The 18,533-nt window shown below is 41.5% G+C and overlaps 1 protein-coding gene across 1 annotated transcript in view; it reads right to left on the reverse strand.

The window, feature by feature from the left end:
- Positions 1-18,317, reverse strand: part of LOC311226158 (uncharacterized protein) — a gene marked incomplete at its 3' end in the record, with an annotated part of 50,987 nt that extends 32,670 nt beyond the window's left edge. Inside the window, exon 1 of the mRNA XM_084311531.1 lies at positions 18,221-18,317. The remainder of the gene's footprint in view (positions 1-18,220) is intronic.
- Between the last annotated feature and the right edge of the window lie 216 nt (positions 18,318-18,533).

An 18,533-nucleotide genomic window follows, 5' to 3' on the forward strand; every position in this document is an offset into this window, starting at 1 on the left:
GCTAACGTCTCTGCCTGGCTGGTTGCTGGCTAACTAACGTGGCTAATCGTTCTGAGAGCTAACGTCAGTACCTGGCTGGTTGCTGGCTAACTAACGTGGCTAATCGTTCTGAGAGCTAACGTCAGTACCTGGCTGGTTGCTGGCTAACTAACGTGGCTAATCGTTCTGAGAGCTAACGTGGGTACCTGGCTGGTTGCTGGCTAACTAACTGGCTAATCGTTCTGAGAGCTAACGTCGGTACCTGGCTGGTTGCTGGCTAACTAACGTGGCTAATCGTTCTGAGAGCTAACGTCTCTGCCTGGCTGGTTGCTGGCTAACTAACGTGGCTAATCGTTCTGAGAGCTAACGTCTCTGCCTGGCTGGTTGCTGGCTAACTAAGGTGGCTAATCGTTCTGAGAGCTAACGTCGGTACCTGGCTGGTTGCTGGCTAACTAACGTGGCTAATCGTTCTGAGAGCTAACGTCGGTACCTGGCTGGCTAACTGGCTATCGTTCTGTGATTTGTTTACTTGGTAACACGGGTTGCTAAGGAATTTAGGTGCGAGGTTGAAGAAAGTGCACTTTTAGGTTGAAAGAACGGCCATAATGTCAACGTGTTTCAATATAAGCGTTATGTATGGTGATAACGAGTATATTCTTCTGAGTGCTTTGTTTACATGTTTACATGAACAGCCACCACTGTAAACAAAATGTTTTTCACCGATAACGAGTATATTCTTCTGAGTGCTTTGTTTACATGTTTACATGAACAGCCACCACTGTAAACAAAATGTTTTTCACCGATAAGACTATTTCACCGTAAAATCTATAATAATCAAATTAATTAATAAAAAAAACGAACGTTCGAACGTCCGTTCGAAAAACCCTGGCGAACGTTCGAACCCTAAAAACAGGGTTCGGGGACAGCCTTATCCCCCACCATGACATTTTTTGTTACAAAGACTTCATTTCCTGCATTCTGGTGCAGGAATTTTTTTATTTGTACCCTTTAAATGCCAGTGTTTGTGATGGCATCACAAATTATTGTTAAAAAACAGGCTAGCATATGATTAGCAAGTGCAACAACACTGATTTAGATGGATTTTCAGTTTTTTTGTAATGTCAGATTGAAAAAAATACAATCTTTTATTCAACTTCAGCCCTGATCATAACACCACATATTCATTTTATAATTCTAACCCTTTCAATGCCAGTGTATGTGATGGCATATATTTGCAATATATCAAATGCAAAGTAGATTTTTCTGGGGGGGATTATTACAGGCTAGCATGTGTCAATGATTAGCAACAACAGTTTTTTGTAAGGGTCCCGCCTCCACCAATCACATGCGGCTCCCTTTGTGTGTGTGAGAGCAAGAGAGCGAGAGCGAGAGAGAGAGAGAGAGAGAGAGAGAGAGAGAGAGAGATAGTTCTCCAACTTGTGTGAGTTGCAGTGATCTCCTGGTTGTTCCCCACCTAGGTTATCTAACTATTGCGCTGCTGCAACTAGAAACACTGGCCTGGCCTGCTTCTAAGTTCAGTGGCCTGACTGCATACATTTTTTTTTATTTTTTTTTTATTATTATTATTTTTTAATAAAACCCCCACTTTGGGAACCCCTGCACTAGTGCACATGGACCCAGATTCTTTATTTAGTTATTAACATTGACTCAATGTTATAAACATGTAAATGAGTTACATAAAGGGGAACTTCACTGAATAATGCAGATTTATTTTGCACATGATCTCACACATATCCGAAAACTAAACAGTTTTGCAGAAATTAATTTAGTTTGACAGTTATTGAGAGTTGACTTGAGTTAAGTTGTGGACCAGCGATGTCACTCACAATGATTCTGTGCATTCTGATGACATCGCTGGTTCACAACTTAACTCAAGTCAACTCTCAATAACTGTCAAACTAAATTAATGTCTGCTAAACTGTCGTTTTCAGATGTGTGAGATCACGTGCAAAATAAATCAGCATTGTTTTTCAGCGAAGTTCCCCTTTAATAATCAGCTAATAATCAGCTAACAAGTGTTTGAAAGAGATATTTTGTCTTTCTGTGTAATTTCAGAATACGTTCCCACTTCCAAGAAGTCAAAGGCACTTGAAGATCTGTTTGGTGACACCTTCTGCGATGTGGACCCTAGCCAGACTAAGTCTTCCAGAGAGCTAGCCCAGGCTGAAGTTGCTAAGTATAAAGAGACTACATCTTTGCCCCTCGGAGGTAATGTGTTAGAGTGGTGGATAAGTCAGCAGACTAAGCTTCCTCTCCTGGCAAACCATACATACCTCTGCATTCCTGGTACTAGCGTACCTTTTGAGCGTGTATTTAGCACTGCAGGTGACATTGTCCGTTCAGAACACAGCGTTTTGTCTGCTGAGCATGTCGTCAGTTTAAAAAATATATATATTTTGGAAAAACCTCCCAAAGAAGAACACTTAAGTCAATCAGCGCCACAGGTCTAGCCCATCTTTGTTCCTACTGCGCCACCGCTCTAAGAGATAGTGATGCGGGAGCTCCAGTAGCTCACCACGTACCGCGAGTGCTATTTCAGCGCCATGGACAACCGCGCACGCGCGGATCTGGGGCTGAGCGCGTTCGAATCCCGGACGGCAGCCGTGCCTTTCCCAGAGTGTCTTCCCCCCCATCTGAACCCTTTCAGCCTGCTTCTGTCGGTCGAACTTGACCAAGTATGAATGAGAAGAAAAAGCGATAAACGCTAAAAGAACCAGGTGACTGGTCAAAGTAAAAAAAAAAAAAAAAAAAGAGATAGTGATGCGTGGCAGTGTTTGCAGGGGCTATATCTATATTCTATATTATAGCTATGGATACAATACTATGACTCATTTGACATCAACTATCCATCGTTCAATATGTGAAAAAGAAAAAGAAATTCATGTATACGTTTGCGTGTTATACCGTGGTGAATATAAGTATAGTTTCAGAGTGATCCTGGCTAATTCCAGAAAACAGCGCTATGGAGCAATACGGGAATTTTGCTAAAAGCGTTGGCGTTGCATGCATCGGGGGCATTGGACACGTTTCAATGTGATCGAGTGAACCACTTGAAGGAATCTATGTTTTTTAATGTGTATATAATGTATTGGTGGGTAACAGCATCTACTCAGACGGATCTATAGATCTTAAAAGTAGCCGGCAGTCAGTGTGTGTTGCAGCAGACTTAACAGCAGCAGATGAGGATTCGGGCTGTGCTGTTTAACATCAACAGCTGATACCCACAGCATCAAGGTTACTCGATCTGGAGAAAGTGCATTATCAAGCCACAGCGTTTGTTATGAGGTAAGAGGGGCGGTAATGTCAACATCGCCGTTGCTATAGTGATTTGGGTCAAAGAGCAGTTGTCAAAGACCCCCGTTGCTATGGTAAGAATGTTATGAGGTGCGAGTTCCTTCCGGGGTAAGTTAGACTGAGATACGAAGCACAGACGAGCGGGCGCGTTGATCAGAGACTTTGAAACGGTCTAGCGATGCCATGTCATCGCTAGCTTCGGCTAACAGGGAATGGTGGTTGGCCACGACGAGGCCCAGGACCATTGGACTGTCGTGACAGAAGAGACGGTGGAGAAGAATGAATTAAGACTGTTCAAGGACAATACAGAATGAGTTACATCGGGTACAGAGGCTATGTTTATGAAAATAAACATGAGGATCTAAGGAAAGAGATCACGTTGCAGTGTCGTTTCTTATGACTAACGGATGTACTAACAGGGGTTGATACAAACAACGCAGAACAGGGAGAGTCACGAAGGAGATGATGAGATGAGATTGGCTGATTACAGAAACATCTAACACACTGGACTCGCCTGACCCAAAAAACTGTGCCCGGAGGGAATTGAATGTAACACCAGGTGTGAAAAAAAGGTTTCAAATGGTGGGCGATACTGCCACCTAGCAGGATGCGGCCGGTATTGCACTCTAGCGATCTCAGAGTGATTCCCTATGGTAACCTCGAGGTCTGTGTGCCTGAAATGAATAAAAATATTGAATAAAAGAAATAACGATGAAACCCCGACTATCCTCGGGTCCGGCGCTGATTGAGTTATGGACATACTTGACTGTCTGAGATGTCATGCACTGAAACATGTGTAATTGTTTAAATTATTGGCTTTGTTCCAACATTCATTATTTTTATTTGGTTTAGAAAAATGCATATCCCAGTAGTGGATAGCTATGATGCAGGAAGACTGTACTGCATTTGCACTTACAAGTGGTGACCTATTGTTATTGAGACACTACTTGTACACATTTTGAGTTTGAGACTCTAAAGGGTGTGTTCACATCTGTGAAAATTATACATTGTTTGATTTTGGTCTGCGTTCACACTACCCTGTTTGGTGCGGATCTAATTTGTAAACAAAGGACATGCTGTCGCATCTATTGGACTATAGCACTCACAAACGTAATCAGTTGCCGGCAGCGTAATGAGAGATACTATTATGAGCACGGCGCTAGTCGACTATAGAGAGAAAGAGAGAGCGATAGAGAGAGAGAGAGAGAGAGACCTTTCCTTCCTGCGTAAGCTGTCAACTACTAGACAGCTGCATAGAAGCAGCTCGAGATGCGTTGTTGTTACAGAGCTGTCCACGCTGCTATTATGAAATTACCCAAAAAGTATGTACGCTTTTTTTCTTCTTTATCTGAGAGAAGGTCCGCGAATGTCCTTCTCACGCAGGAGAAAGTTGGCGTGTGTGTTCGTCGTGACACACACAAACACAACGACTGCAAAAAGTCGAGTCCCATGGATATTATTGCAAGAGATAATCCATACATTTTATGAAAAGCCAACCTGTTGTTCAGAATTTGGATGGGGGGTCCGCGGTCCGCGCGAGTCTAGAGAGAGAGAGAGAGGAAGAGAGAGACTGCGAGTCTAGAGGAGAAAGAGAGAGAGAGAGAGAGAGAGAGAGAGAGAGAGAGAGAGGGAGGAAGAGAGAGACTGTCTGCATGCAGCGCCAGTCTAGAGAGGAGTAGGCTACTTTGCTTCCTGGATTAGGTACTATAGTTCGATTGAAACGAACCGAGTCCCAACTTTTCAAGAGGACCATGGTTCGGTTGTTTGGTCCTCATTATAGTTCGGTTTGCGTTCACACCTGTACAAACCAAACGGACTATCGATCTAAAGGGACCATGGTCCACTTAAAGTGGACCAAACAGGGTAGGTGTGAGGTAGGAAATATGAGGTTTAGACAAAAGTTCTGCTTTAAATGTTTAGAAAGTTATTTCAGTTAGTTATTCAAAGCATTATTGAGCACTTTACAGTGAACAGGAGATTGTTTTTCATTTAAATGTATGAAAGAGCTCAGAAAAAAAAAGTCAAGATATTTTCGTTGCCTTTTTTTAGTTAATATAAATGTTTCCGATTGTGTTCAATGGGCATATGATATCGTCTCATATCGATCGCAGGCACCTGAAACTAATCGTATCGTGGCAGACTTTGTGATATTGGCAAATATCGTATCCTCGTCCAAAGAATCGATATCGTATCGTGATGAAACTGGTGATTCCCACCCCTACCAGGTACCACTACCAATAGCGAGTAGAGTAGAGTCAAGTAGTTACCATGCAGTGGAAAAGCGGCATTAGTGAAGTTTGTTTGGCTGAAGTTACAGGAGCGGCGGGAGTCGCAGCTCCCTTTAGCTTGATACATTAATCGTACTCTATAACGTGCTTTATCTTCAGGTGATTGAACAGATTTGTAGTGTTGCCTCAACTTGCTTGTCTTCGTCGCAAAATAATATCTCGATATAAAATGTTGGCCATATCGCCCAGCACTAATTCTGTGTATATGCAGTTGTATAGGATTATTTAGATATAATTATGCTTATGTTGATCTGATAAAGATATTACAAAATGCTACTCTTAGGCTAACAATACATCCGTATTGTCAATTGTCATTCATGTATCAAAAAAGGACAAGAAAAAGAAAACACTATTCTCTATTCTCCATTACGACCAATTCATTGACAATGAACGTCAACAAGATGACGCCGCACTGTCCCGCCTCTCTGTGGGCTCCGTCGAAATTGTGCTCGATTTTGTTAATTTTTACTTTTTTTACTGTATGAAGCACAATCTCAGGGGGCCCATACGGAGCCAAGCATTTCACTATAATGTACTTGTACCTTATATGTGACAAATACAAAATAAAACGTGAAACTTGAAACTACAGCTATGATAGAGCTAACAGAGGTAGCGTCCGGTATCGGGAGAAATGTAATATGTTATTGTGAAGAGAATTGTGTCGCTGCAGATGCTAGCAGTTAGTGGACCCTGGAGATGGTAAAGTACTACAAATGTAAAACATTTGGCATTTGTTTTGAATTAAACTGGGATTGTACAACTTCAAGGCTCCTTTCGAGTGCCGCTGCTGCAAAGAAGGAGCCACAAGAGAGGAAAACAATGTAAACATAATTGTACTTACAGATGTTGTGGTGTCCACAGTCCAGGGCTGTACGTAAACTTTTTTTGCACATAGCACTGGTACTACAGAGGTTGATCGTTTTGTAGCACAGGCCAAAATCTTGTAGCACAAGTATAAAATGTGTTATATTTGTAACAGTCACAAATGTGCCTATTGTATTTGTGTTATTTAGTTGCAGTGCCATGTTTGGCTGTCATTTTATGCTGACAAGTTGACGTCACACAGCCAGACACGTTACGTGTAAGGAATTATGGGATTTGGTGTTGGGTGTATGGACTCTACTAGGGTGGGAATTAGGGCTGGGCGATATGACGATATTATATAAATATCGGGTACAGTTCATTAACGATACACTTTTTAAACGTATCGTGGATATCGTGATGTTTTGCCCAAGAGGCTTGTGTTGCGTCAATCTGGTCCACACGTTGACACTTTTGAACAGCGCCGCCCCACACACACACTACTGCATCAAAAGTTACTACTTATGATAACAAAGGCATTCGTTTTGTGGCATTGACGTTATATAGTTACACTTTCAATAACATCAGCGTATTTACATAGCAACGACCGAGGTCGACCTAGATATAGCAAGCATTAGCCGTTCATATCTCAGCCCGTGCTGACTCCGTTGTGCCCATTCTGCGGTCTGTTAATAACGTTTTCAATCAGACAGATGTATGGAAAGGCTTTTATTATAACATCCGTTGCAGTAAAATCATTATGCCTCCAGTCGTTTAGTCATTCTGCAGAGCTCAAAGCTAAACGACGGCCGCGGCGAGCTACCGCTGCCATTGTTGTTTTCATTGAGCTCTCCAATGGCGGAAGTAAAAAATGACGCTTGCCGAATGACGCTTGCCGATTGGTGCTAAGAACAGCAGGGCGGGTGCAAGCGATGTGACGTAATTGGCAGACGCGACTGTCAATCAAAAAGATTCTGTTTGCCGACTGAATGAATATAAACGTTATTAACAGATTGCAGCATAGGTACAATACAGTACAGCTCAATACAACAACAGTCAACAGTGGACTGGAGGATGCAGACCAGAGAAAGACTTTCGTCTTGTTTACATCAGGGTCCCCCATTTTCAATTCATCATATTTCATATCTAAATCATATAATATCTCATTGCTAAATATATGCAATATATAATCTAATAATCCAATAATCTAAATCTAATATATAATATAAAAATGCTAAATGCATGGGTATTTTATTTTGTCTTTAATGTTAGCTTGCAAACTCAAATACTGTCTTGGTAAGCCTCATAATGAATTGTTTGGGGAAAAAAAGAAAAACATTGTGATGCGTATCGTGTATCGCCGAAAGGTCAGAAAATATCGTGATATCATATTTAGGCCATATCGCCCAGCCCTAGTGGGAATCACCAGTTTCATCACGATACGATACGATATAGATTCTTTGGACAACAATATGATATTTGCTGATATATGCCACGATATGATACGATGCAGGTGCCTGCAATCGATATGAGACGATATCATAACATAAGCCCATTTAACACAATCAGTAACATTTAGATCAACTCAAAAAAGGCAACGGAAATATCATTTGACATTTTTATTTTTGACCTCTTCCAGACTTTTAAAGGAAAAACAATCTATTGTTTTTAATACACATAGACCTCCTGTTCACTGTAAAGTGCCACGTTTTGATATATTGAGCTTTAAACTTTAAGTTAAATGTTTTGGAACTCTCAGCAACACGCAACCGTTTTATGTTGCATGATCATGAATACATTTATTTTGTATTGTATTTTTTATGTTTAAATATCAACATTATCTGTCCACCCTCAGTACATTTACTATCAATATAATATACTCGTCTGACTTCATGTGATCTTTCCAAACGCACACACACACACACACAGAGAAGGGAGAATGTCTGCCCCCTCCTCCTCACTCTGCCCGTCTGCTGTTCTCTCTATATAAATATGGCTATGAACAGCTTGTTGTTAGCTCATGCTAACGTAACGTTCATTTCGGACTTTATGACGCGAGGATTGCAAAGCATGTTATATGCATTTGACCCGTTGCCGAATAAAACTGCAGGGATTTGTTTTGGGTCGCGACAACACTATCCACTAGCTCTGTTTCAATGTCCGCGTTCCAAACGCTGCTGAGACGAGTCCTGCTCACCTGCTGTGTTGTGAGCTGAGCCGAGCGGATATGAGCTCGCAACTCGCGGGGATATTGTTCGCTAGGGATTATGGGATTTGGTGTTTGATATATGGAGTCTTACGCAGAAGGGACATTGTATTTAATCGCACAAGACTACAAGTACCAAGTGGATAGCGGGCCATCGCACCAGTGCTATTGAAGTCAATCCTTTCATCGCACAGACTGACGTCAGTGTCGCACGTGCGACATATATATCGCACTGTACACCCCTGCCACAGTCTGATGTCTGTTTTCTCAGGAAGATCGTCTTGGTCCAGTAGAGTTCTGCTACAGAGAATATTTACACTGTAAACACAAAGCAATTATGGAATAATCCAGTAAGACATTCGAAGACTCGCTCGCCGGCGGTACCACGTGACTGATCAGGAAATTATATGGGGCAACGAAACACATTGGACGTCTCCTATAGACCACCACAACACTTCTGGTATTCTGAGCTCATGGAGGAAGTGCGGGGGGAGAAAATGAATGAATGTGGAGGAGAGCCTCGACATTAAGTGGTTGTTGCTACGGCTGTGGGGGGGGGGGGGGGTGCTGGAGACATGATCCAATAGATTTGTATACGCCCAAGTCTCCTGAACACGGCGTGACCAATCCCAAGTCGACCGGCACTTTCTCAGCCGAGCTAGTCGCACCTACTCCCGAACTACGTATGCGCAGATTGATACACCTAGACTCCGTGGACAATCTGCATTTGCACTTACAAGTATTGTGAGTATTGAGACACTACTTGTACAATATCCACTAACAAGGGATTGTTTATATGCTTTCTTAACACTTTGATTACCACTGGTGAACATGGTAAAATGTGGTTAAATGCCAGCACCCACTTCAATGATAGCGTTGTGAACGCATAATCTCTGTCTTAAATTATGGCTACGTGTCTAATCTGCCCGTCGTTTATCAATGCAGGGCTGTACACTGCGACGAGATGATGGCAAATTGCCCCTTAATTTGGCCCGTGCGAGTGGAAAATAATATTTGGGGGCATCCTTGCGAGTAGTGATTTCAACCCTTCATTCGCATTTCACTCCTAAATTAATCCATTAATTCCATTGTCCCAACAGAGCGGTGTGACGGGGAGCTCGGACGGGGTGTGTTTTGCTCGCTGGTGTTATTATAGCATTAGCTGAAAAGCTAGCTAGTTGGAACAACATCCGCTTTAACGTTACATCAAATCAGATGATTGCCTGTCCTTTCTCCAGGACCTGACACTGTCCGTCTATCAACAATAATGCACCCACAGTGAATCGTATTTAAGTCAAGTAGCTACTGACTAGCGTTAGCCGACTAACGTTATCAAATGTCAATGCGGGGAAGACAAGCTAGGTCAGCTAGCTTAGCTTGATAACGTTACCGTGGCTAAAGTTGGTGCTATTCATAATCCAGCAATAATGGCTGCAGACCTGCAAGCAAAGTACAGCAAGTTCCAAGTGCCAAAGGATAAGAGTCTGAGGCGGAGTCTCAAAAGAGAATGTTGAATATTTATTTTGCATCGAAAATCACAACATAAACGGTAATACTAGCTACTAGCTAACAGACTGGGTAGCGAGTGCAACACCGTCTAACGTCCGTGCGGATCATTGGAGTAGGGTATATCTGCAGTGCCGCAGCCCCATACTCATTGATTAATGATACTAATACTAATCTATACAATCACCTGTTGTTGAATAAATACCATTACTTTCTAGTTAATACTAAAAAACAGTATATATAAAACAGTATCTGTAAAAAAATATATATATATAATTTATATAATATATATATTTTTTTTAATGTATGCACTGGTATCGGATCAGTATCGGTATCAGCCGATCGATTCTCTTATTTCCTCATCAGCAATCACAGCCACATCACACATAGGGCAAATGCTGAAATCTCCGTGAAAAGAGGTCTGATTATCCTAAGACTGGTAAAATAGATTCCTTGCCTGAGATCAGATGTTATCCAAAAAGATTATTCCAATTCCTGATCGCCATTCCAAATATCGATCACGCTTATTGATTGATAATTGGCTGCTGTAAATCTATATTCCAGGCTGATTTCCATCCCGCGATCACTTCCATGTTCATCAGACGGCTTGCCAGCACAAGGAGCCAGGTGGCTCCACCTCTAGAGATATACAGATCCCAGTCTAAGCGACTGACCTGCAGTTACACAGAGATAGACGATAGGGAGCACTTTTTTCCAATATGAGCTCCTGATGGGGCTGGTGTACCAACGGGAGACTCGGTTGATGAAATATGAATTCAGATCGCTAATAAAAAAATATATATATAATTGTCGTCGTGGGCACTCAGGCACTGGGCTGATAAAACGAGATATGTCGTCCGTGGCACTCAAAGGGCTAACTGTAACCGACCCGGCCCGTCTTGTTAACAATTTGCCCACCGGCGCGACGCGCCACTTTCCCAACCTCTAGCGGCGCGGTGTGCATATTTTTAATACAATACATATATATATCCAAATAAAGCCCTATCTGTTGCCTGTCGATTGCCGTTTGAGGCGACAAAATCCGTTCAGCGGTTCTCGAGGTACATGCCGATATGCGAGGAGTTATTTTTTTTATTACAACCCGCGACTCCTGAGGCTCTAGCTCTGTCAATCATTTGGCGATCTTGAAAATTATTGGACAGGGTTGTAACCAATGTGTGGCTTTGAATGAAACATCAGGGATATCCTGACAAATTGTACTTTACCTGCACTATTCTTTAGGGATGCACGATATTGATTTTTTGACACCGATAGATAACTTTATGCTCCTCAAGCCGATAACCGATATTTATTGTATTATTAAAAAAATATTTTGATCACATTTTTTTATTTTTTTTTCAACATGAAACAAAACATATCACAATACAATAATAATACGTCAAGTGTATATACTCTCTTTTCTGGACTCTTTTCGTATCACAAACAGTACTGTATTTGCAAATCTGGTATGTCATGTATAGATGTAGGCAGTACTGTCTATCTGTATGTCATGCATATCTCCCTGTCTCCGGCTGTCCCTGAGCAACGACCGGAGTGTTAAATGTCCCTTGACTAAGACGGGGAGACGTGACCCTCTTTGCGCCGCCCCTGTGCCTCAAATAGATTCGCTATCAGCTCTATCTTTAATCTTTCAAAATGTTCAGTTGCTATCGCTATTAGCTCTATCTTTAATTTTTCAAAATGTACAGTTGCTATATTGCATGCACTCATCTGTGTTCCACTACACACATGAGTGCATGCTTACCAACTGTCCGTCTGCAACACTACTATCACCAACATCTAAGAAGGGAGATCCCCCCTTGAATGGCCCTTCTAAGGTTTCTCTCCTCCACACTGCCTGTGGAGCTTTTTTCCCTATTGTTAGGTTTTAGTGAGTTTTTCCTTACCTTCGCGTGGGGTATGTCTGGGAGTGCTTGCATTCTTTCATTTATTTGCATTCATCTAAAAATGTTTGGACCTTATGGTGTTCTTGTTCTGTTCTTGACTTATTGTTATGTTTTCTTCTTGACTTGTTTAAAGAAGATCTGTACGGCCCATGGGGACATTAACGTGTGTTGTCGGGCCCTATAAATAAATGTTATTTGATTTGATTTATGTCATTATGTTATGATGAATTGTAAATGGGGGACCCTGATGTAAACAAGACGAAAGTCTTTCTCTGGTCTGCATCCCCTTAACAATTGTATGTATTGAGCTGTACTGTATTGTACCCATTCTGCAATCGGTTAATAAACTTTTCAATCAATCAATCAATCAACAGCTCACCATGAACCATGACAAGCTTAATTACGTTAGTTAGCATCCAAGCTAGCGTGATAACGTTAGTAGTTAGAACGGCTGCCTGCTTACCTGCAATAGTGTTGTCATCGTCCTGGACGCGTAGATAGACTTGTTAAATCATAATATCTGGTCCTCAGTAAATGTCCCGCCGCCCACCAGCAGCTGGTTTTGGATTAGCTTATGCTGCGTTGCATTAGCCTTTAGCTGCTCAGCGTCGTCGCATTTTAATACACCATCGTAGCGGTGGTGATGTTTCAGGTGATTTATTATGTTGGATGTGTTATAGCTTGTTGCCCCTTTCCCTCCTCGTGGAACTTCTGCATTTGTTACAAATAGCAAGCAAACTTTGAAACTTTGAAAAAGTCCGATGACGCCATCTTTTTTTTTTACTATCTTGCCTCAGCTCAGTCAGTCTGAATGTCACCTGACTACTAGGGATGCACGATATTGATTTTTTGACACATAACTTTATGCTCCTCAAGCCGATACCGATATTTATTGTATTATAATATTTTTTTTAACTATATATATATATATATATATATATTTTTTATCAATTTTTTATTTTTTTAGTATTTATAAGCTCCGACGTCATCGGTACTGCTATCGGTACTCGAGAAATTATGGTCAGAAACAAGGAGCGGCTCCAAAAAGTTATATGCAGGCTGCATGATTTTGGGGAATAATCTAATTGCGATTTTTCTGACAGATATTGCGATTGAGATTAAATTTGCGATTATAATAATTATTTTTTTAAGCAGACCCACAAAGGATTATTGTAAAATGCGGCTTGCATCTGGCCTACGCGGTGGGTCTGTTCGGGACACCGAGCCTGAAAATGTTTCTTTTTACCTGGGAATCGATACCGGTACCCAACAGTAGTACGGTACCTTTTTTTCTGTACTTTACTCTCCCCCTCTGAAGTCTAAATTTCACAACACACAATCTAAAACCCCTTACCTCCCTCTCCCAAACCGTTCCTACAACAATAACAACAACTTTTAAAGGAGATCCTGTATTTGGGACTTCCTGGTTAAAACTAAGATTTGTTTTTTGTGCGATTTGCTAATTGCATCATTTCAAGTCGCGATTTCGATTTAAAATCGATTAATCGTTCAGCCCTAGCAGCTATCTGACTGACCTTGTTGCACAGGATGTAGATCAGAGATCGTCTACTCTGTTGGCTCCCACTGCACCAACTTGTCAACCCAGCAACCAATGCAGAACTACAGCATTGACCAGTCTGAGGCTGACACCATCTTCTTCTCTGCGTACACAGTTCTATGTGAGTCAGGCTACAGTGGCCCTGTTGTCATTTATGCAGCAGACACCGATGCCTATGTCGCGGCAGCGGTCATCTCGCAACAGCTGCCCGGTATGCTCTGTATCAGGAGAAAGTCTTCTGCTATGGTCTGGTTATGAGGAGATGGCTGACTGTATTACAGGCTGTGATGCCAACTCAGGCTTCTATGGCAGGGTAAGTTGTCGATGTATTGACATGGTGGCGAAGAGCCCTGTGGCACGACGGCTGCTCTCGCGGTGGGGAGATCTGCTGGAATCTGCTGATTCAGAATCTAGTGAGGCAGAATGCTGATTCGGACTGATCATGAGTCATGACATGTTTAAAGTAGTTCCATTCTTATTTCTTAACCTGTTCAAGTTACAACTATTAAAGAGAGTGTATTTTGAAGTATAATTACTATTAGTTATCTTGTCATACTGTACATTCATCAATTATTTTACTGAGATCTTTATGACGGTAGTTTGTACAGCAGTACCATGGTAAAATCGGTTTAGACATTAAAAGTAAAAATGTTGCTCTACTGGGTCGCAGCCATCTTGGATTTCTGGGTCAATTATGTCATAGCGTAAAAATCATCATGGTCGACTTACAGTCTTACACAGACACGTGTATCTTACATGATTCTATGTGCTCTGGTTCAAAAGTAAATATTTCAAGATGGCGGCCGGCGGCAGGCATTTTGGATTGGGCCATCTGACAAAATGCCGGGATTTTTGGGAGGGACACGCATAGATATCTATAGAACACTAGATAGCTTAAGGGGAGACACTGCAGGTGAATAGGGTAAAACAATTAACTAATAGATATCACAATGAAACTTCCCCAGTTGATTACTTATATTAAGACAATACTTTTTTGTATTACAAGTTTTCTGAAATTGTATGTTTAAATATGCAAATGAGGCATGATCTACTTAAATATGCACTAATTTGCATATAATTCCAGGACAGAAATCTGAACATTGGATAAAGCCATTTTCAAAATTATAGTTTCATTTTGTTGACATATTAGAGCCAAAGGTTATTACAGAGGGGATTTTGGATATCTCTTTTTATCACTCCATAAATCAGAAAATACTCCATTCAGTCCATTTTTATGGTAAAATTCCATATTTCGCCATGTTTTTAGGAATAAAATGTGATATAAATCAGGGTATGAATGCGATATCAACAAACCCTTCTGTAAATACCTTCAGAACATAGATATGAATAGAACTGGAAGGTTTGGTGTATGCGTGTGCTACTGAAGTGGAGATTTCTGGCTCAGAGTATGAGGAAAAACTCTTAAAACTCATTTTTGGGAAAACGCCTTCAAAGTAGGGATGCCCCGATCACGTTTTTGCCACCGATACCGATCACCGATCGTCGTGAGCCATATCAGCCGATACCGATCGTTTGATTAAAAAGAAATTAAAAATTATTGTATATAAAAAGTTTTTTTTTTAATAAAATATATATATTATATAATTAGACTTGTACTTGTATTATCTGCGAGACATCGCCACCACGCAACAAGTCAAAATGCTCGCTATCTGCAAACAGCTCCACTGTCTGTGTGTACTCTAGTAGCCTCCAGCTCCAAAAAGGATTCTCCGGCGCTGCAGCGGGACCCTATTGGTAACGTTATGCTTTGGTCATTTCACATTCAGCAAGCCCTCAGCTCGAATACGCATTCAATCAATGTTATAAGACATTGATATCAGGAGCTATCTGTAGCTACTGCTAGCCGGCTAGATGACGTTAAGACAACTATTGAGTTCAATCGGACATTTCGTTTTGAACTGTGAACTAACGCAAGCTAACGGAGATATCAACATGGACTACTAGATTTCCTGGGGCATTTGTTGATATCCGGAGCTATCAGTAGCTAGCCGGCTAAATACCGTTAGACAATGCCTACTAAAAGTGAATAGTTGACTGGGTAATTTTGTTTAAACAGTAACGATAGCTAGGTAGCTAATGTTAGCTCAGGTCGAATGCACTATCTAGACTCAGCAGAGGAGGTCCGCCTCCTCTGTGTTTACAAACTCTACACGGGTACGGGCGGGGCTAGGGAGGAGGAGCAGTTTGCAGGTCCTGTGCGTCTGAGACAAGCGAGTGAGATATCCACTTGATCAGTTTCCGCGATCGGCGAATATGACTAATTATCGGAATTCCCCGATCGCATATTTATACTGATTATCGGCCGATAACGATCGGTGGCCGATCGATCGGGGCATCCCTACTTCAAAGTTCTGTATTGTAAAATGCCATACTTTTTTTTTTAAACAGATATTTACAGACACAATACCTAATCAAACCATTAGTAATAGACAACCTAAACACATGCCTGATAACTGAATAATAATAATAATGATGTTATTGAACTGAACATAACTACACACAGGCTACAAACAGTGTAGTAGTACAGTGTAGTACCCCCTAATAGGCAAAAAATATTTGAATAGATATCACTATGAAACTTTCCCAATTTGTTATGTACATATAAATTAAGAAAAAATATATTGCAAGTTTTCCGAAATTTATGTTTATATATGCAAATGAGGCACTTCCCCATTAACACTTTGACTGCCATGAAACGTGTTTTGACGTCATTGCGGGCCATGCTCAAGTTGCCGGAGGACGCTGTACAGCGTCCTTATATCAATATTTCAAAAATCTGCGATCGGATTCATATGTCCCCTCCGCTGGCCTGAGATCCACCAGCAGGACCCACTGAGCTCTCTGGCGGTTCAGGAGCGCCATCTGGTGGCCGATCGGCGCAATCGCTTTAACAGGAAGTGGCATAGAGGTTGTGCTAGACGTCCGTAGTACTTCCGGGTGCTCGCTATAGGTCCCGGGACTCTGGCTCGTCACGCTACACAGTGATCGATTGCCAATAACTCGATAAACAACATGATTTGGACGTATATACCATTATACAAGCTGGAGATGGACCGGGTAAATTTACATCCCATAATGATAAGATGTCAACTCTACGATGATCGCCCAACGGCGCGCGGAGACTGGGGTGAGTTTCAGCGTGTAACGTTACCGTCTTCGATACCAACTGCTATTATCAACATTTGACCCACATTAGATGATTGGTATAACGCTGCCCACGGAATTATAAACGCCCCCTAGCCCATCCGGTCAACATCAGATGACGTGTAGTAACTTCTAGAAGTACGTCTAGTTGGAATTTTTTATATCGCGCTGATTGCCATAAAACTGTATTGCATCATCAATATAATGCATTTGGGGCTATATATCACGTTCTGGAGAAAGCTGCAGAAAGAGATGAAAACATACTTATACATTAGACCATACTTTACTATGAATATGTGAATGAAAAAGTTTAACGTTGCTACACAATGAACAATACATATAGGACTTTGAATGGGCCCTAATAATGGCAATGTAGCAATAGAATTTAAAAAGTTATAGCCCTGCAAAGAAGGGGTACTTCTCCATAGACAAATAGAGCTGGCAATCTATGGTATATCATGAATTTAACCCAAGGCAACCAAAGTGTTAAATATGTGCACATTTATGGATGCAATAAGGCAAAATGATGTAAAATAAACAACTAAATGTGTGTTATTGACGTTTTATTGTCACTAGTTTCATAGAAGACATGTTTAGGAAGCAAAATATAACAAAATCTCAAAATCAACAAAAAAAAGTATATTTGACTATTCACCTGCAGTGTCTCGCCTTAAGGCGGAGTCACCAGCGTCACTGAACCGCCGCCATCTTGGGAGGGTCAGCCTTGAGTGAGAGTGAGTGAGCTGCACAGACAAAAATACTCATAACTCGCTGAAATATTGACGGATTTACAAACGGGTTGGTTTGCTATAAACAAAGATGTAGTTATGATACTGCATACTTATAAAAAAAAATTTAAAGGTGTTTTTTTTACAAACTGCTTGAATCATAGCCACGTTAATAATGCTTGTAATAAACCAAACCGTTTGTAAATCCGTCAATATTTCAGCGAGTTATGAGTATTTTTGTCTGTGCAGCTCACTCACTCTCACTCAAGGCTGACCCTCCCAAGATGGCGGCGGTTCAGTGATGTCGCTCTCCATTGGCCGGCAGCGCGGGCAAGCTATCGTGTGTTCTATATATATCTATGGGGACACGGGAGCTAAATCTTTTATAAAAAGGTCCATAGAAGGAAAACCAATCGTCAAAACATCTTAGCCAGAGAATGGTCACGGAATTGAAGTTCTTGACCCAACTACTATTCTCCTTTACGACCAATTCATTGACAACGTCAACAAGATGGCGCCGCACTGTCTCGCCGCCATGTGGGCTCCGTCGAAATTGTGCTCGATTTTGTTCATTTTTACTTATTTTTTTACTGTATGAAGCACAATCTCAGGGGGGCCATGCGTAACCAAGCATTTCACTATAATGTACTTGTACCTTATATGTGACAAATACAAAATAAAACGTGAAACTACAGCTATCGATAGAGCTAACGTCCGGTATCAGGAGCGACAAGAGAGGGAAACAATGTAAACATAACTGTACTTACAGATGTTGGTGTCCACAGTCTGATGTCTGTTTTCTCGGGAAGAACGTTTTGATCCAGATGTGAAGTCTTGGTCCAGTAGAGTTTTGCTACAGCTAATCTTTAGACTATAAAAACAAAGCGTTTGTGGAGTAATCCAGGAAGACGCGCCGCTGTAGATACTAGTGACGACCGAGCAGCGCTGCGTGATTTCTTTCCGTAGCCGCAGTTTGATAAGACGCTCTCTGATTGGCTAGCCCGCGTACAGCGAAGACCCTCTCTGATTGGTTTAGCTCCGAAGGGTCTCTTCCGCCTTGTACCCACTTCGAAATAGGGC

This window comes from Notolepis coatsorum, assembly GCF_963971535.1.
Source record: "Notolepis coatsorum genome assembly, chromosome: 1".
NCBI lineage: Eukaryota > Metazoa > Chordata > Actinopteri > Aulopiformes > Paralepididae > Notolepis > Notolepis coatsorum.